At 36.6% G+C, this 26748-nt stretch overlaps 1 long non-coding RNA gene across 1 annotated transcript in view; it reads right to left on the bottom strand.

Annotated features, from left to right (window-relative positions):
* LOC141408947 (uncharacterized) overlaps positions 1–25654 on the bottom strand; it is a 135474-nt gene extending 109820 nt beyond the window's left edge. The window contains exon 1 of the long non-coding RNA XR_012426752.1: positions 25602–25654. This is a non-coding gene — a long non-coding RNA (uncharacterized lncRNA). The remainder of the gene's footprint in view (positions 1–25601) is intronic.
* Between the last annotated feature and the right edge of the window lie 1094 nt (positions 25655–26748).

Below are 26748 nucleotides of genomic sequence, written 5' to 3'. Positions count from 1 at the left end.
AATATGTTATTATTGTATTAGTTTATAGGGCTGCCATGACAGGGTGCAACAAATTGGTGGCTTAAATAACAGAAATTTATTGTCTCATAGTTCTGGAGACCATGAAAGGTCCAGGCGTCTGCAGGGCTGGTTCCTTCTGAGGCCCTGAAGGAAACTCTCTTCCATGTCTCCCTCCTGATTTCTGGGGGTCACTGGGCGTCTTTGGTGTTCATTGCTCAAAGATGCATCACTGAAATCTCTGCCCTGATCTCCACATGGCATTCTCTCTGGGTGTCTAAATTTCTCCTTTTATAAGGACATAGGTTCTGTTGGATTAGGGCCACTCTAGTGACCTCATATTATCTGATTATCAGCAAAAAACCTAGTTCCAAATAAGATTCCATTGGAGGTACTAGGGTTTACGATACTAACATCTTTTGTGGAACCACAGTTTAACCCATAATAATGATCCTAAATTTTTTAGATAATTACATACAAACAAAGTCCATACTTTGTGTGTGTGTGAAAGTGTTGCTATTCCTGGGGCATAAAGTATTGGTTTTATTATGCAGTTCTTGTTTTCTTTGGAAAATGTTCTCCATTCCTTTGAGTAAAACTGAAGTTGTTCCTGTTTTATAAACCCCACCCGCATACTCCACACCAAGCTCTAGTTAGAGTTTGGATATTAAAGTAATTAACTTGACCTCTAGGACATCATAATTTCTTGAGGGATTTTTTTTTTAACTAAAGCTTAACAAATCTGTCATAAACACAAAGTAAAATATTACAGTTCTCAGAAAATAAATTTTCATCAAAATTATAATTTGCCAACTACATTAGAAAATATACATTACAAAACATCAAAAATAAGAATGGGAAGTTGTTATAAGATGTTCTTATAAATAAATTGGAGGTGATATTATATGTTAGACAATAGCACTAGGAAAATTCAATAACTGTCTCAAAACAAATGTCTCTGCTTATTTAGAAATTCCTGGGGTAGGCTGGGTGCGGTGGTGCATGGCTATAATCCCAGCACCTTGGGAGGCTGAGGTGGGTGGATCACGAGGTCAAGAGATCAAGACCATCCTGACCAACATGGTGAAAACCCATCTCTACTAAAATTACAAAAATGAGCTGGGTGTGGTGGCATGCACCTATAGTCCCAGCTACTTGGGAGACTGAGGCAGAAGAATTTCTTGAACCTGGGAGGCGAAAGTTGCAGTGAGCTGAGGTTGCACCACTTCACTCCAGCCTGGTGACAGAGTAAGACTCCATCAAAACAAAAGAAAAGAAAAGAGAGAGAGAAAGAGAGAAAGAAAGAAAAAAAGAAAGAGAGACAGAAAGGAAGGAAGGAAAGAAGGGAGGGAGGGAGGGAGGGAGGGAGGGAGGGAAGGAAGGAAGGAAGGAAGGAAGGAAGGAAGGAAGGAAGGAAGGAAGGAAGGAAGGAAGGAAGGAAGGAAGGAAGGAAAGAAATTAGTTAACTCCTGGGGAAAGTCCAATTAGGTGGAAAAGGTGAATGGAGGCAAAGCAGCATCACTATCAGCTGGGATTCTACTCAAGGTCCCAATAATACTACAGAACCCAAGGATAACATAAAATACTGTGAAAAATCATGGCAATAAGGTCAAAACTCCTGTTTCTTATAACAAAGGTAAACAACACAATAAGCAAACACACAAATCAACACACAAAATCTCTCCTTCATTCCTCCACATACTTATTCAAGATAACAAGTTTTCTGTAAAACTCTGAGTCTTTAAAAGGATTGGTATGTGAAAGTAAAATAAATATATATCTTACTATATATTTTAAAATATATCAGTATAAAGTAGTTATATTATTTTATGCTTGTATTGTAAATATGTAACATTAATATTTTATATTTACATTGTGCTTTCCCTAGCAACGTCTGAAGAAGCTGAGACATTTGTTTTGAGGCAGCTTATTGGGTTTTCCTGGTACCATTGTCTAATATACAATATTAGTTAATATATAATACTTTATACTTATATATAAAATATAAATAGAAAATAAATATGCTATTTTTATATTTATAGTTTATATTAGAATTAATATATTATGTTTACATTTGTTTATACATATATTTATTTTATATTTATATTTGTTTGTAGAGATTATTATTTATCTCTATAAATACCATATTTATTTTTACATATCCATATTATTGATTCTGTTTCCCTGGAAAACCCTGCCTAATACAACCACCATGGAAAGTCTGAGAATAGCTCAATAACTCCTGCTCTTCCACTACACCCACACATTTGGGCACTTTGGAAGCACCTAATAAATTGCTCTTAGAAGGTAAGTCACTGTTGAATTTCTCCCTCAGAAATGTAGGCTCCACAGAGCTTCTAAGAATATCCTCTCACAGGGTGGTGAGCAAGCTAGAGGGATTTTTAGAGGAAGAGGGTAATAAGCTCTTAGTGGTTTGAGGCTTCAAAGGAGATGTTACCTTCTAGACGCCTGGTGTTATTCAAAGAGGAGGGAAGAGGATTACGCTTCTAGGTATGCAAGAGACAAATCCCTGGAACCAGCAGTGACTCAGTCAACCTCAGTGGCTTGGTCCCCTGAAAGATTGGGGAGGGTCATTGAACCAGGGCAACGAAGGACCAAGAGGTCTGATTTTCAAATCCACTTCAGAAGAGGTTGTCCTAAAGGACTTCCCTGAGGAATCAGAATTTTACCTGTCCAGGAATCACAGCAAAAGTTGCAAGGCAAGAGCCACCAGAACAGCAGGGGCCTGGTTCAACCCCAGCTGCATGTGCACCTGGGTGGGGAAACCCATAATCTACTTTACCATTCTCTTCTATTTGATGTCATGAGGACTCAGTGTTCTTAGAAAGCTAGAGGAAGGAGAGGGATTGCTCAAGATCATTCTTATTTCTTTGCTAATAAGGCAGGCAGTGTCTCAGCCATCTCAGATAAATAATAAATTCTTAGTCCTATATAAATTAATATTTTGTTACATGAACTGAGAAGATGTGCATGCATACAATAGAATCTCATGCTTAAGATTCGTTTAAGAAATGTCCAAAAAGTGAATTCATATTAATAATATAAAACCAAATTTCCAAAGAAGGGAAAGGGAGAATAAAAGACTTAAAATACAAGGACAGCACCTCCCCTCCCTGACTCCCACTTTAGAACACATCTGAAAGTGGGTACACCATTTACATTTTCATGCCATTGGCCAGAACATTCTCAAGGCCTGTCCACTTATAAAGGAGCCAAAACCCACAAATATAATTGCAAGTTTCCACGTACACAGGTTGTATCTAGACCTATCATATGAAGAAGGAGAGGCCTGAAACTGGGGGACAGATAACAATCTATCCCGAGCCCATAAATCAACATGCGTGTGTGAATGCACCTTCAAAATAAAGCCTTGAATATGGCTTGCAAGTGTTGGAACACTCATTAAGAGTGATGGCTTCCAGGCATAACCGTACTTCACCAGGGGCTCTATCTTCAGACGCTGCCATTTGTGCATTGTACTAGATACATCAATGTTAAATATATACTGTATTCAATTTAACACAAAATGCAGTTCTAAAAAAATTGTTCTGGGAGGGGAACTGAGCATATTCTGAAAGGGAAAGGTTGAACATATTGCAAAGGAAAAGAATTCCCTTTAGCAGAGGGTTTTGATAGTGGGAGCTTCATTTACACATCCTTAGAGGGACCGTAATGGACAGCTTTCCAAGTGAAACAGATACTGTCAAGAATGAGACTGCAATTGCAAAACATAAATTGCAAAGACAGAGAGGAGAGATAGAGAAGCCTTTTTCATTTTTCATATTAAAGCATTAGAGACAAAGTTATCATTGGTAAATCTCTAGGGAGTAATTTGATCAATGCTCAGCTGTGACCTTTTCTATCTGAAATAGATGGTATGTTTGCTTTATGATTTCTTATACTCTGTTAGTGATGAAGTCACATGCACACTACAGTCATAACATGATGAGACCTCTTTAAGGTTGTTTCCTCAACATCAAATATAATGCATCTTTCATTATTTATCCATTCTTATCCATTAAAATGCTATTTTACATGATGTATCAGCAAATGTAATCAGAATGATTTTATTCTAGTAGAAGGTGATTTATCGCACTAAGTAGTATAGGCCTAAATAGCTAGCACTAAAAAAGGGGACTCATGGGAAATACGTCAAAACTTCTACACAGTATTATTACTCAAATAGGAAAGTACATTATTCAATTAGTGACTTTAACATAATTTTGGCAACATCAGTAAAATTTGCTTCCTAGTAAGTCTAGGAATATGAAAACTGCATTTAATATAGATAAATCTGTGAATAAAATATAATATTTATTTTGGGAATTTTGTTTTCCCAAATATTTAAATGGTTTTTTTAAAAATTTTGTCTGTGGTTATTAGAGCAACAAGATAAAAGACAAATAACATTTTAGAACTTTACATCTTTTCCTTCATATCCTGACATTTCAGTCATATGATATGATTGGCAATGGTTGAAACCTCATTATCAGTCAAACCAGTGAGAAATGAATAAGCCATTTGCTTTGCATGCAAAATAGCAAACAAGTCTTTTTTTGCTTGATGTGTAATTGTCTATCTTAGCTATACTGGAACATAATCAAAATCTATACTACAATATGACATATTGTACAAGTTTTTCTCCACATAAATTTTCTTGAATATTGTTTCTGGTAAATCTTATTTCCTAAATCAGTGTATATCAAATTAAACTTAATTTACAAATGTGTAGCCTGATGTTTGTTGACATACTCTACAAAAATGTGAGTTATATTGGAAATGAACATAAAAAAGTTAAAAGCAATAAACAAATTAATTATAGAGACTGTTATCTATATAGTATAAATTAATCTGAAGTGCAAGAAATTCCAAAAGCAAAATGTGAAATAATGTAAATTTTGTCTACTATTGGAATTATTAATAATCAGCAAAAAGGAGAGGGAATGCAACTAATGAAGCAGAAAAACTTCCAAGTCTTTGCTAGAAAAATAGAGTCAATTGTAGATGTTTGTCTATGCCATATTAATTTAGGACAAGGCTCATATTTTGCTGAAAACTCATATATTGTGCACAGCAAAAGTGCTGGATGATGTTTTTATTTGTTTTGTTTTTCTTTTCACATAAAAACTGTCATTTTACTTTATGCAAGGGCCTTTCAGATCTTGAAAGGACAACATGGATGATGACAAATCTACAAAGTTGTAATATCATTGGGAAAATAAACAGAGTTTGTGTCATCAAAAGATTTTCAACATAGAACAATCTGGTCAAAATTCTATACCGAATGAAGATGCTTAATGGAAGCAAAGAAAGAATAATCTTGGTTTACATATTTTGAAGGACTGACTGGCAAGCTTAAAGAAAAGCACATGCAACAATGTGCCTAAACTCCTCATAGTTATAAGTGATTTAGCAACCAGTGAAATAGATGAACTGCCTTTGGGAACCTCATTTACTTCTAAATGGAAGAGGTGTCCTTATATTCAACAGTTTTTTTTACACATATTGTACAGATTCCATATTTTATTGTGATCATCTTTGGAAAGTAATAAGTGTATTTTTTTCTGGGTAAATTGCATCACTACAATGAGGAGACATTATTTCCTAGTTGCTTTTTTGAATATAGTCACTGATTCTGAACCCAAGTAGTGGGTCTTAAGGCCAATAATGACAAAGGAAACTACATTATTGAATTAAAACCAGAGATTGCTAATAGTAAGACACCATGGCCTATATTAATTTGAGAAGTACGTTCCTTAATGGCTATTTAATAAGTATTTCCATATATATGCAGTTTTATTGAAAAATAAACAATAATCTCTTCCCCTGCCCCAACCTGCTTTCAGTTGTCATTTAATTAAACTGAGTGAGTATACATTAATTAACTAAAAGAAGTATTGTACTGTCTGAAAAAATAATATGTAAAAATCATTTTATGAAAACATATGTCACAGCAACCTAGTTACATTTACCATATTTCTGTATATTCAGTGTATCAGTATTTTGGCAATATTACAAACACTTACACTTTTTAAAATGCATAAAGGAAAGCTAGCCTGTATCTCTTTCTGAAGCACAAAATTAGTTTAATTAATAATTTATTTAATAGTATTTGCTATTTAACAATAAGAAAAATGTTAAGTTATTTAATATAGCATTGAAGAAGTAAAACTCCATAACAAAAAAAAACTAAAAACAAATTACTTTTTAGAAACCTCTCATTGATAGAGGTAGGACAGGTATATTTTAGTTTTGAATATCAATGCCAAGAAAGAAGCACATTTATGAGACAGCTGGCTAGTTCCATTTCTTCAACTTGTCATGTAATTAATTGGATGAGTTTATAAATGGAAATTGTAACAAGGCAACACCCATATCATAGCAGATGGTACATACTTCCTTAGATCTGAGAATATCTGTATTTAATTTATTTTATTTAGTTTGATATATCTACTAAAAGTAGTGTACAAAAATGGTTATGAACAGGAGCACTGCAGTGAAATTGACCTGGGTTTGAATATCCAGTTCTTCTAATTTGTTCATTCAATAAATGTTTATCCAGTACCTACGATGAGGGAGGCGCTCTCCAAGGTACTGGAAAACCAGCCAAGATTAAATTGTTCCTTGTTCCTGGGTATTTACAATCTAGTGGGAGGAAGAAAGAACTAGCAATGACATACATTAGATTAGAATGCATCGTCGGATAGCAAAAACCACTATTAAGGGGAAAAAGAGTAAAAGAATAAAAATGTAGACAGCAGAAGTATATGTTTTGTCCTCAATGGGATGCTCAGGTTTAATTAAAAGACTATTTTTAGAACAGTCTAGAATGCCATGTCCACAGTACAAGGAAACCAGTGAGGCTGAAGTGGTGGGAATCAGGGACAGGAGAGTTAGTGAGGAGACTTGCTTTCAATTCTTTAGTACAAAATTAAGATTGACGTTTTTTGCTCAGTGTAAGATGAAGTCATTGGAAATTTCAAGTAGGGTTGCAAGGCTGTCAGTTTTATTTTAAAAAATCCCTTTGGCTGCTGCAGGGAATAAGGTTTGGGCATAAGGCAGATGGGGGTGATGTGAGGGAGTTAATGTGGGATATATTTTGAGGATACAGCTTATAAGATTTGGATTAAATTTTGTTTATATATATATATAACTAAATATATTCATATATGTATATATGAGTCAAGGTTGAGTGCTTGTCTTTTGATTGCAGCAGCCAAATGAATGAAGGTGCCTTTTACTGATATTTGCATGTTTTCTAATGAAATGCATAACCTTTAACCTCTCTAAAACCTGTTTTCCTCATTTGAACAAAACAGTAACAAAGATATCTACTCCACAGATATAACGATTTCCTTTCTCAAACTCCAGCTTCACTTTCTACTTACTGCTATGAATAATAACTAACTTTCATTTTGTGCTTTAAACTGCTTTAGAATATATTTCTCCCAGGATTGCTATGAGGTGCATTTGATTATAATAACAATAAACTCACAAACAAAAGACAAAAAAATCAAACTGAGGCTGAGAAAAGAACAGTACCCACAGGCTTACAGGCTTTAGAGAGACTAAAGTGCAGTTAATTCCACAGCTCACAAGTGGAAATGCTGGCTTGAAATCTGTCTTTCACTTCAAGCCATGTGCTCCCTCCACTATCTGCTTTCTCCTCCAGGAATGACATCACTGCTATTTATGTGGGTGAATAGAAAACAAAAAGAGCCTAAAAAATTAGGAGCCTATTTGACTTTCCTAGATTTCTATTGATTGATTGATTAGGCTTAAAAATAGGGATGGGGTCTTGCTATGTTGCCCAGGTCTTGAGCTCCTAGGCTCAAGTGATCCTCCTCCCTCAGCCTCCCAAAGTGCTGAGATTATATGTATGAGCCACTGTGCCAGGCCAGTTCCCTAGATTTGAAATTATTTTGGGGTACAATTAACTTGAGTTACATCAGTAACTTGAGTCACATCAACTGTAAAGAGTAAAGCAGGCAAAATTTCCCTTCATTACTTTCATTATTTTTGTTTTAGCCTGAACACTTTTCTTTCTGTCCGATGCAAATCCTCTCTTTTTCTCAGGTACTCAGGTATCTCTTATTTGTTTCCTTTTACTTGGGTAAACAAATAGATGGCTATATGGGACTAGCCTTAGCATCGAAACATACCTGAAATTATAAATAGTTGATTGGAATGAAATTATAGTATATTTTCGCTGTGCCAGGCAGTAAGTTGGTCATTCCAAATAAGCTAAATATAATAGGATAAATTATCACAATATATTATTATACGTGTTGACTCCAGTGCTAATGAAAAACTATAAAATAAGATCCATTTCTGCCCTCAAGGAGCCCCTGGTTTATAATAGACAATATTGTTCACGTCAACAGGGGAGCCCATCTTTGTTTAAATTCTAGCCAATGTTGGAGTTTAATATGGAAGTCTTGACTTGATCAGAAATCCTTAGTATTCAAGAATTTTACATCTTTCCCTTAATCTTGTCTGGATTCATATGGCAAAGCCAGATGTCCTGGAAATGCCCAAAGGGCAGAGGCTGCCTTTCCACCATCTGGAGATGGCCCTTTGTAATATTGCAATAACACTGTCTCCCCTTTCCCTATACCCATATCAAACGCCTAACTCAACAGCTGGATGTTCAATTATTCAGGCCTCATAAGTACTCTTTAATTACCACTCTACACTCTCTTTTAAACTAATAAACACAGAATTAGGCTGTGCAGTTATAGTTACAACTGAACCAAATATGGGAAATATTTGCATTAAATATTTATTATTGTCTTCAGGACTTTTCAATGTATATTTTAAAATAATTTAAAGACCATTTTTTAAATATTTAACTTGAAATTTGTTCTTACTTATTAATTTATAATTTGAATTTAAATGTTTAATTATCTTTATGGTTCGAATCAAATATCTTTCATTTTACTGTCTTTTGCACTAAGTTCATGGTACAATATCGACTGTAGGATGTAGAAAATAAATAAATATGTAATATGTAGAAAATAAAGGGAGTATAATGCTTGGAAAAATCTGTAAGAACCTGAACACTGACAATTTAAGACAAGTGCAACTTAAGTGCTAACAATTTATGTGGATTTTTGCACACTTACTCACTGAAAAAGTAACCCTGTCATCACAATCACAGTGATACCTAATATTATCTACGTGCAGATAAAAAGTACCTTCATAAAGAAACACATTGGCAAAATATATCACATGCAGTTTAAGTAGAACAGAGAAATAGGAATTTGAAAATAATATTCTTCTGATTACAAATAACTTTTTTCAGCAGAATTTTTTCTTTCCTTAAAAGTGGTTTTCAAAGAAGAATAAGAAGTATTAAATTACTATCAGTATTAGTTCATTTTGAATATCTCTGTCATTAAATACTAGGAAACATTCCTTCATCGTTTATTTTTTATTTTTTGAGTATAACTTTGCATTCAGGTTTATGCAATAATTTTACTGTATGAATATGTAACTACTCATGGTGAACCATCTAATAGAATTTTACCAAGTTAAAAAGTCTACCATAGGCTATAATCATAGAGTATTTTTTATTGTAGTTGGTTCAATATATATAGTGTAGTTGGTTCTATATATATCGTGTAGTTGGTTCAATATATATAGTGTAGTTGGTTCAATACATATAGTGTATTCTTAGAATTTCTTTATTCCCCTAATTGGTCATTTGTAATTGAATGGGGGAATGAAATTTCTGTCTCATGACAACTTTATTCACCTAACATCATCTCATGCTAAGAATAATACTTACATCCTCTTAGTTGGTTTTATAAAGGGCAAGTATAAATTCTAGAAATAGGAACATTTTGATATATTTCCTTTTAAAACCTTGTGAATAACAAATACCAAAATAAATTAAATTTAATTTCTATAATGGAATGAGCATTTGGAGTAGAATATATCTACATTTTACTCAAATCTCAAATTAGGCCCTGGCAATTGCTTCTGAATAGACAATGTAGTAGGTTACAGAAATGACTCTCAAAATATCAGGTTCTAATCCTTGGAAACATTACTTTATATGAGAAAAGTGTGATTGTGGTTATAATTAAGCTAATGATCTTGAAATGGGGAGATTTTCCTGAGTTCACCTGGTGGGCCCTAAACGTAATCACATTTACCCTTGGAAGAGGGAAGTGGAAGGATATTTGTTCTCTCTAGCTCATGCACACACACACACACACACAACACACACAGACACACACACACAGTATCAATGGGAAGGTAAAGCTCAGGCTTGAAGATGCTGGCCTTGAAGACTGGACTGATTTGGCCAGGAACCCGGGAATGCTGGCAGTCACTCCAGGAAGAAGGATGGAGGAACGGAATCTCCCTGGAGCTCCAGAGGGAGTTCAGGCCTCTCACCTTGATTTTGCCCCAGTGAGACTGATTGGCCTTCTGGATGAGAGAAGGATTCTTACTGATATAAGCCACAGACTTCATGGTCGTATGTTACAGCAGCCGCAGGACCCCAGTACAGGTGAGAAAATGAGACAGCATTGGTGTAGCACTGGGTTCATTTAAAGACAGCAGTATTCTGAAATAATTTTTCTGTTTTTGTGAGCCTAAAAATACTTTATCTCTTATCAGAGATTTTTCTCCTTCAACTGCATTCTGTTTAGTTAACCCTGTTCCTGACATTGCTGGAGCCCCTGGGGTCACAAGCATAAGTCTGTTCTGATGGAATCAGGGGCTGCTGCTGCAGCCTGGGAAGGCCCCACCTCAACGACATCTGCTGTCTTCTGCAGATCCTCCACCTGCAGGAGGGTCTCAGTTATTTTGACCCTTGTTCAAACCTAGAAGTCAGAAGGTTTGTGGACCCTGGCTGGGACACTCCTTCACCAAGAACCGGTATATAAATTCTCTGCTTTTCCACTTTTAGGGTGAAAAATTCTGGGTATACATTGTTCCTTGGAGGATCCCTGTGGGTCTGAGATCTAGATGCCTAGAGCAGAAATCAGCTCAACAGCAGTTCTTTCCTTTGGCTACTTCTCTTTCCTCATTTTACTTTTTCAGTCTACTCTCCTGTTCCTTGAGATTATTTTCTAAAATCTTCACATAATCCCAGCCTTAGCTCTGGACCCGAATGGAAGCAAACATAAGACAGCTGGTACCTTCTAGAAGGCAGACTGGAAGAAGGTTTCTGGAAATAGATCACTCACTGATCTGACAGCATTTCAAGACCACTGCTGGTGGTAACAATAATGGGGGCAACTCCCAGATTGCAGTAACATCACAATTGCAAGATTCGTGTCCAATATGGCTTGAGGTGAGCTAACACGGTGGTTGAAGGATAAAGCTACTGAGGGAAGCAATGGTAAGTGTAAAGACAGTAGAGTGAACTGGCTTTTTAGAATGGCTTTTGACACCTTGACAATAGAAAATGACATGCTCAATGTAGCTATCAATTCAAAGTACATCATAAAGGTCAGGAATCCTTTATGCAACAACCAAAGGAACCCTTATGTCCGCCTTATCTCCTACACCTCCATGGCACATTGTGCTGAAAGTCAGGCCTAACACACAGCCCAGTTAGTTGGCAGAGCTATAATTAGTCTAAATGCAGCACTTGTTAAGTACCTTCACGAAATTCAGACCAATGATAAGGCAGACCCAGGGCCGTGAGACCTGCAATGGGGACATTACTTGGGTGGACAAGCTGAGAATCCTCAGCAATTGCTTCCAAGTATCACCTAGGGTACACAGTTCCCACTGGCTTGGTAGAAGAGAACATCCTCCCCTCTGATGGTGCCCATAAAAAGACATTTTCTGAGACAGATTTCTCACAAGATGATGTTTGTTCTTCCCTTCAAAAGTCTGTTCTAATTTCCCTCATTAGCACTAGGCCAAGGGTTGGCAAACTTTCTGAAAACAGAAAAATCATAAGTATTTTAGGCTTTGTGGATCTGGATCAAGGGCATGATGTGGGCATTTATATAATTGTTGAACAGATCACCATTTAAAAATAACAAAGCCATTTGTAGTTTGAAGGCCACACAAAAACAGGCAAGAGGTGGGAATTTGACCTTGGGTCATAGTTTGATGACCAGTGATCTCCACTTCACAGTTACCTAACTTTAAATTTCATCAGACTCACTTAGAGGATTTGATAGGATCATTTCTGGAGCCTAACTCCACTGCTTCTGATTCACTAGATCTTGGGTGGGCTGAGAATTTGCATTTCTATTAAGTTTCCAGGTGGTGCTGACACTGCTGAGTAGAAAAATCACGCCTCCAGACTGAGAGTATTACATTTTAGCCTGTGCAAGGAAATACAGTCTCAGTACTGAGAGGAAAAAGTGCAGTCAACTTCTGGCAAGAGCTGGTATGAACCAGGAGGACACAGGGGACACAGTTAGGAGTCACCCTTCCGGGTGCTGAAGCACAAAGGGCGGAACTTAAAGTTGGAAGGAGAATGTATTTGCACGGAGGCAAGAGTTGAGGACCAGGACACCTGGAGTAGCTCCTGATAAGAAGCTACTTTTTACTACTGTTTACGTTTCTTTTCTTGAAGCTCGAACATGACTGCAACCTACAGAAAATGAGGTAGGGATGTTGGACACATTTTAGCACATTTAGCATGGCTCAGGAGGCAAGAGAGGAGATAATAGTTTCGATATTTTATGTGAGACCAGAGAACCCATCGCTTGACTACATTACCTGAAGGTCCAGCAGTCACTCACTTTACTATGACAAGACAGAACGTACTAGTGAGGAGGCCAGTCAGATCATTGAACCCTGGCCAAAGTTCGTTTACAGCAAGCCCAATGGGAAGACAGACATTTCCTATTGTCATTTCTCTGACCCTGAAGTACACAATTGTGACAGACACTCTTAGCAACTGACTGGGGAGGCTCACTTTAAAATCCAGTGTGTTCCTATTGGCTCCCTGACCTGTGGAGTAACTTAATATGGAAGGCAGGCCAAGTGCTAATCCCTGAAGCTGTCTGCCCCTAGTCAAGATTGTAGAGTCTACTACATCTCGGGAAAAACTGCAGAGATGAGCACAACATTAAAGACTTAGAGTATAACAGGTGTGGTGGTTCCCATTGTAAATGGTTCAACTAACAAAACCCAACTGCATCATATGGATGATAAAGGAGTGCAGTAATGCAAATGCCCCCCGACCCCAACCGGCCTATGCTGGCTGTGGTATTAGCAAACCTTGACACTTGCTTATTTCCTACTGAACTGGAAAAAGCATTATTTTAATCTGCATTGTTAAGGAAAAATAATTTATTTTAGTCATGTCTTACACCTAAGCACAGTTTAAGTATTAGTGTGAAATTTTTCCTATCTCGCCATGAAACATACGTAGCCATCTTCTGAGATGGGTTACACAGGTGAGACAGAATTCCTAGTGAAGTACTTGACATTGTAGATCACAGAAAAATAAATCTGGGAAAGAGGAATCTATGAGGGGGGAGGGCAGATTTGATGAGATGGAGAACAGGGGAATTTCTGTCAACATTTTTCTCACCTAGCAGAGCAAGCCTCCCTTGGGTAAAATTTTCCTAAGTACTCTTAGTAATATAAAAGAAAAATACAAGACAGAGTGCTTAACATCTACCTGGGAGACCTGATAAATATTCATAAAACCGTGAGAGAACAACACATATCATTAACTCTCCTGATTGTGTGATGAAACTCTTTAGTATCATGGGCCTTAGAAGAAGAGAGAAGTCTGGGTTGGAGTAATTGAAGAGTTTTATGGAGGAACTGGGATTTGAGAAAAGATGGATGAATAGTATTCCAAAAAAGAAAGTAACTAATACACTTCCAGTAAAGAGGACAATGCCAAAGGTACATGATGCAAGAAAAGATACTCTTAAGTTATAGGACAGGGAAAAAGCCAATAAAATTATTAAGAAAGCAGAGCAAAAAATGTCCATTGTCCTCAGATAGTGAAGAGCTTTTTGTTTTGTTTTGCTTTGAGACGCAGTCTCACTCTGTTGCCCAGGCTGGAGTGCAGTGGTGCGATCTTGGCTCACTGCAACCTCCTCCTCCCAGGTTCAAGCGATTCTCTTGCCTCAGCCTCCTGAGTAGCTGGGATTACAGGCGTGTGCCACCACACCTGGCTAATTTTTGCAATTTTAGTAGACATGGGATTTCACCGTGTTGGTCAGGCTGGTCTTGAACTCCTGACCTCGTGATCGGCCCTCCCTGGCCTCCCAATGAAGAGGCCTTTAAACCAGTCAGCTTCATTAAATTATGATACAATATAAAATTATGAGGGATCATAGACATTTACGTAGATGCATTGCATGGCATAAGAAACGCTTGACAGACCAATCAGGGAGAGGACTGTAGAAAGAGAACTACTGACTTTTTTAATTGTTTGGCTGTTAGTCTACTGTCATCTTTAAAATTATTTCTCCTCTAGCTGTCCAATAAATTTTGCAAACCAATAAATCATCCTTCATAGCCATTTCTCACTGTGCACTTCTGTCTCCTTCTGCAGTCTCATCTATATTTGGGGATTTACTTACCACCTATTCATAGGTCTCAATTTTGTTGTTATTGTTGTTGTTGTTCTAGTCTGTAAGCCAGATCTGTCTTTTAAGATCCCAGAACCAAATATTTATCTTCTTCCTAAATACTTTTATTTGGAAGAGGCAAACTTAACAGGGCAACGGGAGTTAGGATGGCTGTCAGTCTCACGTAACAAAAATTAACAAAGTGTCTGCTAAACCAGTAAGTAAATTTTTTTCAGGCAATAATGAGCCCCAGGCTGATGTGTTCAGTGCTAAGCCGTTGCTCAAGGCTCCAGTCTCTTCTTTTAGTCATGCTGCACTGTCCTTAATGTGTGGCTTTCCCCCACTCCATGATTATAAGAAGCTACCACTCTTTAAGGAATGTCTCATTTCAAGCAAGAACAAGTGAAAAAGAAAAAGGCAAAAGGCATGTGTAAATCAAGGTCATTATTTAGAATAATAGGTTTCCTGGAAGCCCAAGCCAGAAAGTTTCCATTTCAGTTTCCTTGTCTGGAAACGACTAAGTCACTCCTGGATGCAGGAGAATATGGAAAATTCAGTTCTTACCTACCTACAGCGTCACGACTTTACAAAAACAAAGTGGTATTAGTAAAACAAAGGACATACAACAACCAATCAAAAGTCTATGCTGCAGCATCCAAAATTCAATTCATGATGGCCCACACTTAATGAGGTGGTCCTGCAGTGCTGCCTGTATCAGTGAACAGTTCCGTAATTCTCTAGTGATTCAAGTCAGAGCAATAATATTCACTTTGCTACTCCTCCACACCCACTGTGTAGCCTTGCACAACAATTTTTCTCCCCCAGCCTATCACTCGATTTCAAGGTAACATTTATCTCCAAAGCATTATTAAAGCATCATTCAAACTACTATGCCTGAATCTAAACTTGCCTTGAAGCTTCTTCCAGTCAGTTTACTACTGTGCCCTCAGTTATCTTCTTAAAAGGCAAATTGGAGAGGATCACCTGATAGTTCCTATTCAACAGCTTCCCGTTGCCCTTACATAAAGGTCACATTCACACATAAACTACAACATCCTGCAAGTCTAAATGCTGACAAGTTGTATTTCAGCCTCCCCTGTACATTCCAGGCACATGGGCCTTGCTTTTGTCTTGTTCTTTCCTGGTTCTCTCTCTCAGGATTTTAAACGTGTTTTTTTCTCTGTCAGGAACACTCTTGTTTCCCAACTTCATTTAACTATCTTCAGCCTATCTTTAAATTTTAACTCTACTGTTACTTCCTCGGAGAAGATCTCCCTTGTCTTCCTGGCCAGGTGAACACTTCATGTTTATTTCTGTGATGACTGTGTTTGACGCCTGAATCAGGTTCCATGTATTTTCCTCCTCATTTCTGTGCCACCTGTTCCAATAAGGTGTCCAGTTATCCATGTTTATAAAACAAATTGAAAACAGGTGGCGGGGGAAGGAGGAACAATTCTCCTCTCCATAACTCCACTCTTTAACTCTGTTTACATTAGGTAGATAAGAGAATCACCTTCATAATTTGGAGAAAAAGAGTATCCTAGGAAAATATTCAACTATGATAAATTCATAAGAAGAAAAATAAATCAGAAAGCCATAGGCTGGTTTTACTTAACAATATGAATGCAAGATCTTAAACACAATATTGGCACATAGAATAAATCCAGAATTCATTTAATAATGAAAACTATTGGCCCGGCACAGTGGCTCACATCTGTAATCCCAGCACTTTGGGGGGCCGAGGTGGATCACTTGAGGTCAGGAGTTAGAGATCAGCCTGGCCAACGTGGTGAAACCTTGTCTCTACTAAAAATACAAAAATTAGCCAGGCTTGGCTAGTTAGCAAGATAAATCTTGCTCTTTGGGAATAAATTTGATTTTAGAAATTAGATACATGTCATTCAAAGTTAAGTGTGGTGCTTAAGTATCTGATGAAGTTGTACAGCAATGTTGTCAGTCAAACATCAGGAGATATATAACATAAAGGCAATAATTTTACTTGGGAGCTTGGAACTTAGTTACAATGCCTCTGCTAAGCATTGCAAGTTTTGGAGAAACCTCTTAAGAATATTTAACCTCTGTTTTATCACCTTAAACTAGTAATATTATTTAATTCCCTTTTCTCACAGAGTTTGTGGTCAATCACTGTTATATCAAGTTAGCGTTCCTGTTTCTGTGGTAAATAGATTCTATAATAGTAACTTGGGCAGTGGGGGCATTTTTGGCATTCATAGTTTCTCATATGATTAAAGCAACATCATATTAAATACCTGTTTGCTAAAAATGTATAATGAAAGTATCAACATAAGGTTAATTTATAACCCTATATTTTCTAAAATTCAAATATTTAACTGTAATACTTACAATACCAATGTGTGTTTAAGCAAAGAGTATTCTTCCAATCTTGATTTTATATGTGGTAGGACTCTGATTTTTCTCATTTAATACATTTTAGATCTAAGTAGCTATGAGATATTGATAACCTACTTTCTATATTATGTATGAAATTTATAACTATTTTTTCTATCAAAAAACGCTTTCTAAACATATTCGTATGGATATAAAACAATCATGATGTATTTTTGGAAGGGAGTTGTCAGAAGTCTATAGCAATAACGATAAATAAGCATTGACTGCATTTCTGAATGAACTTTTACTTCTGTGGAAATAACGCCACAGAGAACATTAGCCTCCTTCTTTTTGACTTTTGATTGCGATAGTTGTCAAATGTTATTTTAGTTTCAGGATCTGCCTCAGTACAATTTATCCTTCAGTCTATATGTAATATTTTTGCTAGTTCTGTTTGACATATCATTTTGTGGAAAATTGTGTCTTCATATTTTCATATATCATGTCTCTATATTTATTCTACATCTTACTTGACAAATCTTAGTAGGTTGTGTACTATCAACAGCAGAATGCTGGAACTCATTGTTTTATAAAGAAAATGGATGTATATACACACACATATATGTATATACATTCCTGCCAAAAAGAATCTGTTATTTGCTACCAATTCATATCAGGAAAGTTTAAAATATTTTGTCCTAATTTTTGTTATTCTTATTTTACTTTTAAAAAACAAAGCATGTATCTTGTAAAAAATGTAAAAATATCAGGGTCACATAGAGAAAAAATTCACATGGACCAGTTCTCAACTTACATCTCCTAAAGTAATTTTATAGAAGGTCTTAATTCTTTCACATTTCATGCAAGGAATTTTAAGATTGATACTTGTAAACACCACTTAAATGAGATACAATTCGTTTTGCAGGAAAGCTGCTTTAAGTTGTCTGGAAGACTTTTTACATGTGAGCTTGCTTTGTGTGTTTATAGGACAGTCTTCCTCAATCTCCCATGCTTTTTCCTCCTTATTTGCTGAACTCCAGATATCTAGGTGCCGCAGAGATTAACTCTGGCCTCCCATTGCTCTTTATACATTCATTTGTTTGGTGCAAACAAAATGATTTCATTTGAAATCATGCAATCACGTAACTGTATTCTTAGCAGCCCCAAATTGCTATAATTTGTATGTCCAGCCTCCCTTCCACCTGAGCAAAACCTGTGGCCTCCTTGACAACTCCACATGCGTGTCTAATAGAGATCTCAGATTTCACACGTCTGAATTGAGCTCCTGATTGCTCTCTCTGCCTTCATGCAGGAACAGCAATCAAATCACAATGCCTGTATGTAATTGTGAATTAGAAAAATGGATTTCTTAGGATAGATGCAGAACAAACTGCACGCTGCATTACTGGATTTTTTTTAAGGCATTCTGACAAACTCAATTACCTTCACGATGTATGGTCTGGAGAGAAAGGATCTAGATGGTGTTCCAAACATACTGCTCTAGCTGGATACATGTTGTTCAGAGCACAGTCTGCACAATGGGATGGAATATACCTACCTTGCTGGCTCCGCAGATTTCTCTGTCTCTGAAAATGGGAATTCCAGTGTCCCTGCCTCTCAGGCAAGGTACTAAATGGTACTACTTCATTTAATATCAATCCTCCGGTCCTTGAGGACATTTTCTTGGCTCTGCCTCCAACAGACATTGGAAATTTGACCACTTCCCCGATACTTAACGGCCTACATCCATCCTGGTCTCATTCATCTCTTACCTTGATTATTACGGAGAAGCCTTTCTTCCCTGTTCCCACCTGAAAGTTATTTTCAACGTGGGAATGAAAGTTGATGTTTTAAAATGATACAACTCATTGCTCTGTTTAAAAGTGTCCGTGGCTTCTCCTCTTCCTCAGAGGACGTTCTTTCAATTGCCTGCGAGACCAAATGATCTTCCTAATTCCCATCCCTTTAACTGTCTCAACGCGTATCTTCGTGCCTCTCCCCTTGGTCTCCTCGCTGCCACCACAACGGCCTCATCGTCCCTCCCTGAACGTTTGGTGACAGGAAGTGCTCAGTGCCCCCGATATCCACCTGGCTGGCTCATCAAGCGTGTATGATTTTTGCTCCAATGTCTCCTATATGTAAGGTCTTCTACTGCCACCCTATGTAAATTTCAACTCTCCCTATACAAATCCTCAATGCCTCTTTCCTCCTTCATTTATCCTCACAGCCTTTATAACCACGTGACATCAGCAGTTTTAAAGCAGCACTTCCCATTCTTCTTGTCTCTAGTGTTTTCCTCTTTAAAAATCATCACTCTACAAAATTGCCCTACCGTTTGCTATTTTTTAAAAAAATATATATGAATTGATGTATCTTTGACCTTATTAAGGGGAAATACTCCTCAAAATTCTTAGTGTTCCTCTGTGTGTTTATATATACATTATTTCATTATAATTATTCTGTTCTCATTATTATTTTGGGTACTATGCAAAAGATTCTCATACAAATAACTCTACATCCTTATAGAAATGCAAATTTTTGAAAGCAGAAATACTAGGACACAGTCTATACACATTTTTAAAATAGCAAAAATTACTCATGGTTTTTCCAAGAACTACTACTATATCACTTTCCTTGCAGTTGTGTGTGAGAATGCCAGATTCCCTATATTCTCAACAATATTGGACAGGATAACTCCATAAATTTATGCCAGTCTGGATGAAAAATATGGTATGTTGTTTTAATATATTTTTTAGATCTGTGCTGGCTGTTAACTATTTTCGGGACTTCGTGATTTGTGCCTATTTCTATCTGGTTGTTTGCATTTTCTCAATAATTCATAGGTTTTCATATATTTTATGTAGACACTGTTTGTTATTTGTGTCATAAGTTCTTTCCCTGGACTGATACTTCTGTTGAGCTAAGCATATGCTGTATTTTGCAACCAGTTGCTTTTAATTTTAAATAATTATCTGTGTTTCAATCTCATTAATGGCATGTTGGTCTTATTTTATGCTTACAAATTTTATCACTACATTTGAAAATAAAAATATCTGATAGGCAGACAGATTAAGAGAATATTGATAGAATATACAGAGAGTTAAATTTCAGTTAAAATTACCATAGTGTAAAGTTAGTGAAGTTTCCTACACTACTGTTTCCATAAGGATAGATAGTATTCTCAGTGCCATTAATTCACCCATTAGTTCCTTTGTGCTATGAAATATTACATTTATAATTTAATAAAATTCCATATATACATTAATTTTTATTTGGATCTTGTCTTTCTCTTATAATATGCTTTACCAATTATATATATATATATATATATATATATTTAAATTACTATTGTTTATACTACATTCCTATAAGAGCTAGGGCACTCCTCCTCTTGTTATGCTTGATCAAAATTCCTTTGCTTCTCTCTTCCTTCACTCTTTCACATACGCTTCCCAAATTCATGAGTCAGTAATCACTATCATTCTTTGTATGAAGAGTGGTTTAGCTTTACTCATAATGAAATTTGTAGTAGAGCAAAGCACATTGAATTTACTGCCTTTTAAATGACTTCCATCATTACTCCTTCTAAACAAAGTACTCATAAAATGTAGAATAATTGTTATTTAACTGTATTTGTGTTTCTTACTGTGTAAAACAATGAACACTGCATGAAAGAAAATCAGTTCCTTTCTTTATGAAAAACAACTATTAAATATAGAAGAGATTTTCAGCTTCCCTACAGTCGAATTTCTGCTAATTCAGAAAAGCAACAATTTACTGCCTCTAACTTTTACAGTTAAATCACAAGAGAAAAAAAAAATGTGTGGAAAATCACTTCTACTCAACACACTTTTCCTTCAGTTCTTCATTTAGAGGAAAATTAATAAAACCATAACTATTAAACTGAAAGTTTTTCTGAGTCTCATTTCTCCTTGACATTGAGTTTACACAATGGTGACCACTTGCTCTTGATAACCTCTGTGGCCCTTAACATCACCATTTGGAGTATTCGCTTATAGCTCCCTAATTGGCAGCCTGTCCTTGGACTTAAATTTTCACTATATCCTCCAAATGAGAGCACTCTAATTTTTTTCAACACCTTTCTATTTTTCTATCTTATCATGGCTTCCACTCTTCTTTTTTCTAGATGGTTCATATCCATACCATTCCTCCACGTCCAGTTATCTTCTATCGATTTACACTCAGGATGCCTCAAACCAATTTTATTGTAATTAATTCACCAATAACCAGCTTCTTCCTCTCAAAGATTTTCTGTTGATATTTTCATAGTCACCTTGGTCACTTCTAGTCAATATTTTTGGTTTCATCTCCGATTTTCTCATCTTAATCATAAGCATGCAACCAAACAACAACTATAATTGAAGCTCCCTCCTAATGCCTTCTCCGTCTCTCCCTTAATTTCCATTGTGATCATCATCATCATCTACTGGGCCTTTATTACTTGGCCAGAACTTTTCAACAGTTTTATGCCACTCCTTCCTGATTCATAAATATGATCACCAAATTAACTTCCAAAAATTACCTCACCACTGCTTTTCTAAGAGAAAACACTAGGCACTAAACAAAGGTGTGTTGACAGACTGGTTGTACTTTATGAACTCCTCATTATCAACAGCATGCAGATAAAATGTTCCAAATTTTGGTAATTAAGATTTCTGTATCCCTGCAACTCTGTTCTTAGACATAGATAGGAGCTCTGCTTTTCTCATCACCCTATGGCTAGTTGCATTCATGACTTATGTGTAGAAGGCTACTTCTGTTATTTTCATTGAAATGCTAACATTTTTAAGTAGAAACACAAAACATGCTCCATGAAAAGTTCCCTTATTTTTCCAACTCTCCATGATTCATTTCTTGTTTTCAATGCCTGTGTTATATATCCCATTATCACTTATCTACTACTTTGTATTATGGTTTTCTGTCTATAGGTTATCTTTCCAATTAGATTCTAAACATAAATTGTCTGAGTCATAACCTTGTTTTTTGGTGTCTTTCAGCTTACGGCAAAATAACTTTTCATATTTTAGTGCAGCATCGTATAACAAAAAGAACATTGGAGGCTGAGTGTGGTGGCTCACGCCTATAATCCCAGCACTTTGGGAGGCTGAAGCGGGCAGATCATGAGGGAAGGAGATCGAGACCATCCTAACATGGTGAAACCCTGTCTCTACTAAAAATACAAAAAAATAGCCAGGAGTGGTGGCGGGCACCTGTAGTCCCAGCTACTCGGGAGGCTAAGGCAGGAGAATTGCTTGAATCCGGGATAGGTAGGTTGCAGTGAGCCAAGATCGCACCACAGCACTCCAGCCTGAGTGACAGAGCAAGACTCCATCTTCAAAATAATAATAATAATAATATTGGAGCATAAGGCTTGCATTGGATTCCTAAGTCTGTAATAGATACAAATAATATCTTTGGATCATTCTCACCGTACAGCTTTCCAACCTCATCTGGCAACACTCCTACATCTACACTCTCTACTCTTCATCTTAACTGTTGCTGCTTGGTTCACCTGGACTTGTCTGATATCCTGGGATACACTTGCTCATCTTTCTTCCTTGTGAAATTTTTCAAGATTTCACATGTGACTTTCCATATTGATTTTCACCTCAAAATTATTTCTATGCTGAATGGTCCATTTCACCAAGTAGTGGAAAGCATAATCTTACTGATTCAAATCAAGTGTCAGTAATTCCAGATTTTCTACATCAGTTCATGTTTCTTATTTTTTTCTCCTTGTGGTTGCATCTAGATTTCAGGGCAAGCATGATGGTGAGGCACCTAATGCAGTGGCAGTCATTTGGCCACATTACAGATACCAATTATGTGGTTGGATTCTGTCCCCAACATTGCTATCCATAGAGATGTCTGCATTTCTACCTGAACATGTGATCCAAACTGCATCTAACATAGCAAACTTTTGTTCAGACCTCAACATCCTCTGGATTCATGAGCTTTTAGTGTCTCATGTATGTGACTCTCAGTTATGCTTTCTATTTCTTTGGGCATTTTTTTGCTAAGTCTCTCTCTCCTCTTCCAGGCACCTCATGAATTCACCCGTAATATAATCTTCCATGCCTACATCTTCCCAGCACAGTAAAGAGAAGACACCTAGCGCTGTTTTGCTTTTATCTCATGTTCCATTTCCACATCAACGCTGGGCACTTTTCATAATAATCCGGCCACTTCTCTTTGGCATTATCCTTATCATGCTGCTCTCGGGTACACCAAAAATGTCACCATTTTTTTTAATCCCGAAAACATGTTTTTCCTACTTTGTTTTACATATAAAATTATGGTCACTAAGTATCTCGCATCCTTTGCCAACCCTAACATGGAAGTCAGAGCAGCCTAAGTGGAAGCCTGAGAAAAAGGAAGAGGCTTGTAGCAGAATTCCGGTATGCACGAATTAAAGTCATATGTTAGCAATGACAGTTTTTGGATCCCTCATCTCTATTGTTCATAAGAGAATATCCCTAAAATATTTTAAGTAAAATTTTTATTGAAGTATAACATAAATATAGTGGAGTTTACAAACCAAAGTGTAAAAGTCAGTAACATTTCTCTTTACAATTATCACCTAAATCAGTCAAGGAAGAGATGATTATCATTATCCCCTGTCTTATGCTGTACAAATTACAACTCTGGCTCCCCTAATCACCATTATATCAATGTCTCTTTCTCTCTCTCTCCCTCTCTCTCTCTATATATATATATAAACTTTTTTTACAGTTTATATTCTTTTGGTTTCTCTCACTGAGAGTCAGCCTTTGAGTTTCTTTTTTATACTTGTTCATTCATTCTAATTGCTACTGTTGTGTGAGTATACCACATAATTTATTTTTTGTGGATTTGGAAACATTGGGTACATTCTCAAATTTGAGCCATTATGAATGTTGATGCCATAAATATTGTTAAATATTATCTATCTATCCATGCACGTACATACACCCTGCTGCTGAGCATATAGTTATGAGAGAAATGCCAGATCAAGGTATGTCTATCCATTTTACTTGACATTGGCCATCCGTTTAACAAGGTAGTTGGGCCATTTTAATTTCTGTCTTGCTTGATTTCTTAGCTTCTTCCCTAACAAAGCTTTAAAATTTGGCATGTACTTTAGGGGAGAAACTTCTGAATCTAGAGTTTACTTCTGCATACCACCTTATTTACTAAGATATTAGCTTCTTAATTTCTGGCTGCCTTGATTTATCCATACTGTAACTTTTGTCTGTCTTCCATTTCAAATTATTAAAGGTTATGCGTACTTCAAGAAATGTTTACATCAACCCTTTTCCTGAATTCTTAGCTTGCCATAACAAAAATGGCAAGCAACCCTAGGAAGATGCAGCTTGAAGAATGTTGGCCCACTTCTCTGGAAATCCCTTTAAGCTTTAAGATCTTGGTGACTGCATTCCTGGTTGAATTAACAGTTTTTCAAAAGGTACTTTCAAAACGTCGCTTTCTCCAGTTTCCCTCAGCACCTCTTAATGTGAATATTGGTCTTCGGAGATCTATCTCCTTATTGTATTTTGTAAAAATGTAGAAACATCTCCAATTGAGAGTCTTCGAGGGTAGATTGGTAATTATTTCTAAATTCTGCTCTTGGGAGAGATGATGTACTTTCTACAACAGGAGGTACAACACTGCACCTGATATGAGTGAATTATAGAAGAGAATTCATGTACTGAAAAGCTCTTCTGTCAAAGAATTTGTACATTGTGAGCCACTGATCCCAGATGAGCTAAAATAATGAGTACTGATACTGTATTTGTCTCTGTATTCATATACTTTATATTCAAATATATATTCATGTATTTGAATGAAGCAGCATTGGCAAACTCTTTCCACTCTCTGTTCAATTCCAGATGGGTGAATTGCTTCCAGTTCCATGACTTACAATTCCCATGGCTTTGGTATTAGAACTCAACATATACCTTCTATAATACCATTGACAAAAATTCTATCTTATCTCTCAAACTATATTTTTCAAGTGATTTTCAGTGTCAAGATATAGCCACAAGATATAGCCACGACTCAGTTCTTAAATAGTTATTGAATGCTAGAAAGATGGAAAGAGACTATTAAGCAAAATGAAAGGAATGTTCAGAAAGGTCGGATCTTAAGTATACATTTAATTTTACAAGTACAAGCATGCTTTTGCTTGGATAAAAGGAAGACCTTCTCTATTTGCTGGGCACGTTATGTTAAACCTTTATGTATTCATTCAACAAACATATAATACGTGGTTACTCCATGCTAGGCAGAAGTTTTACATAAATACCAAAAATTATTAAGCACATTTAATGACAGAGTTTGTTAAATCCATATTCTATCTCTCTATACATTGAAGCTATGATTTTTTTTATTGTTAAAAATCCTTTGAAAAACACTATTGTTTTAAATTTTGTTGCGACCAAAAGGAATATTAAAGACATGGTACAGTTACAAAACAAGTAATACCCAAGGTGGGGTGGAGTAGAAATCAGTGTCGTACTTCCAACCGAGTTTACCACTTGACTAGCAATTACTGTAAGTGCTTCCCCACCACTGAGAGTGAGAAAGGAAGCTGGTGTTGCTGCCACTTCGTGTTGTATGTTGCTTTTTTATCCAATCTATTCCTGTAAATAACTTCTCAAAAACATTAAATACCCATTTCCAAAGCACTCCTTAAAGCAAAATGCCCACTTGTCCTACCTTCTCAGAGGTATTCCAACTGCCAAAATTTCACAAAGGATGGAACAGCCCTGCTGAAAAAATAGAAAAAAAATAAAGTTAGCACCCAGAGTTATAGTTGAGTATTATATTTACTTTCTCTATTTGTATTGGCAGTGTATTGTTTTAGTTAATTCGTGGACACTTGAGTAAGAAAAAAAAAACTGAGTTAGGAACAAAATGCCTTTGGCATAAGAAAATAAAAATGTTGTTTGGGCGCAGTGGCTCATTCCTGTAATCTCAACACTTTGGGAGGCCGAGGTGGGTGGATCACCTGAGGTCAGGAGTTCGAGACCGGCCTGGCCAACATGGTGAAACCTCATCTCTATTAAAAACACAAAATTAGCCAGGCATGGTGGTGCACGTCAGTAATCCCAGCTACTAGGGAGGCTGAAGGAGGAGAATCACTTGAACCCTGGAGGTGGAGGTTGCAGTGAGCTGAGATCGCGCCATTGCACTCCAGCCTGGGCAACAGTATAAGACTCTGTCTCGAAAAAGAAAAAAAAAAAGAAAAGGAAAGAAAAAAGAAAACAAAAATATTCATCCTTTGTTACTATACTTTATCATATGTGTTGGATTCATAATATCATAAGCGTATCCTCACGGACACTTTTGCATGGCATCTGGGGGAATGCATTTTATGTCAGGATTCATAATAAGCAATTTTAAACAGATATAATTCCATTAAAACCATGAGCAAATAATCCATGTCTGGAAACCTACATGACTGGTCTGGCCCCAGCTCTGACACTAGCTACTCAGACCCATGTCATAACTTCACAACCATAACATGGGGAGTTAGAGTCCATCATTCACTCAACTGCCTTTCTGCTCCAGCACTATAGCACCTGCTACCAGCCAGCTGAACACTGGCTTTCCCTAAGCACTCATAGCTGGAGCTTTGCAACAGAACTCCAGCTACTGTGTTGTCCTTCAGATATTTTTCTCATTCCTTAAACTCTTCCCCCATAGCCCTGCTGTTTTATATAGAGCTGCCCAACTTAGCACCAATCAATCATTTGCTTCTGTAACTGTCATCACTCAACACATCAAATTGATATGTTTTACTTTCTAGAGTAATCTAGTCATCTCCAACTTTATCTTCCACTGGTCCCCACAATGTAGCCTC

This window comes from Macaca fascicularis, chromosome 17, assembly GCF_037993035.2.
Source record: "Macaca fascicularis isolate 582-1 chromosome 17, T2T-MFA8v1.1".
Taxonomy (NCBI): domain Eukaryota; kingdom Metazoa; phylum Chordata; class Mammalia; order Primates; family Cercopithecidae; genus Macaca; species Macaca fascicularis.
This window is presented reverse-complemented; position numbering and strand designations above follow the sequence as displayed.